General features: G+C 35.0%; 1 protein-coding gene across 1 annotated transcript in view; it reads left to right on the top strand.

Annotated features, from left to right (window-relative positions):
• Window positions 1–2,500, top strand: part of LOC145269039 (alkaline phosphatase-like) — a 178,656-nt gene that overhangs the window by 93,308 nt on the left and 82,848 nt on the right. The window lies entirely within an intron of this gene.

Below are 2,500 nucleotides of genomic sequence, written 5' to 3'. Positions count from 1 at the left end.
AACAGTTTTGTAAGTATGGGCGCTAGTTCAGGTTGAAGTTTTTTGAGTACTATAATTGGAATACCATCAGGGCCAGTTGCTTTACTGGAATCAAGGTTTTTGATTAGCTTGGCAACATCACGTACAGATATACGTATATCACATAGCGTGTTTTCTGATACAGGAGGAAATATTGGGGGTTGGCGGTCTTGGTCGCAAAGGGTAGAATTAGCTGCAAAGTTCTTGACAAAGAGTTTGGCTTTGTCTGATGCTGACGAGATTACCTCAGGTCCATTGATAATAGTTGGGATGGAGCACACGCTTCTGTTCAGGATTCTGTTTGCTATTTGCCAAAACTGGTGGGAACCAAGCCGCTGCTCAGCTACTTTGGACTTAACAGATTGAGCATACAACTCTCTTGCGTTCCTTATTACTTTCTTACAATGGTTGCTGGCAGTCCTGAAAACGGCTTTAGTTTCCATACATCTATTACGTTTGAAGCAGTGGAAAAAGTGATTTCTGTGCGCAATGGCAGCAGCACATTCTGGAGAGAACCATGGCTGGCTGTTAGGTTTTTGCTGAAACTTTTTAGAGGGTATGAAATGGTCAATACCTACAATTAACCATTCAGTTAGGTCTAATACTATAGAGGACACATCCTTTTTAAACATGGAATGCAGAGTGTCTACAGTTCAATAATGTTCTTTTAATAAAAGTTTACTTATTAATGGCGCTACGGTATAGAAACCTCCACGTTGTTTAATAGTGCTTGAAATTGCGATAAGCGCAGATTCAAGAAGTCTACGGCGTGGTTTATTTGAAATAAATTTAACTACTTTTGCTTGTTTAAAGTCAAAGGTGTGGTTATGCTGCAATGAATGAGAGAATAATGCACTTTGAGAATTGCTATTTTTTATATCTCTTTTATGTTCATTGAGCCTTTTTTCCTAATTTACGCTGAGTTTCACCAACGTATTTATGATGGCAGGTATGGCAAGGAATAGTGTATATACCTCCATCGGAAACTGGTTTGTTATAGAGATGTTTCGTAGTTTTTAATATATGTTTCATGGTTAGTGCTGTTGTTTGTACGATAGGAATTTTTAGTTTGTTTAGTGTGTTATAGATTATTGTATTATTGGTGTGTGTAGGTAAAAGAAGATGTCTGTTTATGAGAGAAAGATGTGGCGTGTATGATTTTTTATTATTATTTATTCTGGAACATATTTGTGTGGTTTTTCTCTTAGCATTTAATATGAAATATGTCGGATATTGCAAGGTTTTCAAAATGTTTGTGAGGTATTTAAATTCTTCGTCCAGATATTCAGGACTGCAAATTCTGAAAGCGCGTAAGAAGAAACCAATTATCATCCCTGTTTTTATTTTATTATTATGGCGTGAATAGAAATGTATGTAATCATTTTTGTGTGTGGTTTTGCGGTGAACTTTGAAGGATAGTTTATTATTGGATTTTATTATAAGTATGTCTAGAAAAGGTAATGAGTTATTGTTTTCTGTTTCACAGGTAAACTTTATGGAAGGTTCGACTGAGTCTAATTTGTCTCTAATGATATTTATGCACATATTTTCAGAAAGAAAAATTAAAATGTCGTCAATGTATCTAAAATATTCTGTGTTTGGAGGTAATCTGAATTTGAAAGGACCAGATTCTAGGAATTCTAAGAAAAAGGCAAGCTAATACTCCACTAAGAGGGTTACCCATAGGAAGACAAAAATTTTGTTTATAGAAATTGTTATTGAAGTTAAAATAAGTCATGTTAGTTATAAGTCTAATGATTTTTATAAGAGTGTCGGGAGGAAAAGTTAAGCTAATGTTAGATTTTTTTTAAATGTTTAAGGAGTAAATTCAAGCGTTTTTTAATGGGGACATTAGTATATAATGATGTTATATCTAAGCTGTGTATAGTTTTGTTTTGCACGTTAATGTTTTTTATTTTGTTCAGTAAATCTCCGGAGTTCTTTATGTGGGAGGTGCTGATAGTGCCCAGTAGTGGAGTGAAAACGTTGGATATGGCACGTGCAATTTTGTGTGTGGCACTACCGATGCCGGATATTATAGGGCGCATAGGGATGTCTGGTTTGTGAGTTTTGGGGAGGCCATATAGTGATGGAACATTGGGGTGGTATTCAATGTATGACATCCAAGTTTTATTGTTTTTTATAAGTTTTTTATAAGATTTGTGGAAAATCTCAATACTTCGATTTACTGTCTTTAAATCAGTTTTGGTGTAAGTGTCGTTGTCTGCCAACAATGTGGAAACTTTTTCCAGGCATTCATCTTTTTCCATTAATACTATGCCACCACCTTTATCAGCTGGTGATATAATCAAGTTCTTGTTATTCGCTAGGTGTTTCAAAGCATCTATGTATCTCTTAGGAAGTACAGTTTCATATGGATGAGTAACTGCAACAGAAATAACACCCTGTATAAAACCTTTTTGAAAATCCGTATCTTCATGTTTGTAATTCTTCAAAATTGCGTCGGTGGTAATATTTGAAT

The sequence above is a fragment of the Euprymna scolopes genome, chromosome 45, assembly GCF_053919585.1.
Source record: "Euprymna scolopes isolate OS-2025 chromosome 45, ASM5391958v1, whole genome shotgun sequence".
Lineage (NCBI taxonomy): Eukaryota > Metazoa > Mollusca > Cephalopoda > Sepiida > Sepiolidae > Euprymna > Euprymna scolopes.
This window is presented reverse-complemented; position numbering and strand designations above follow the sequence as displayed.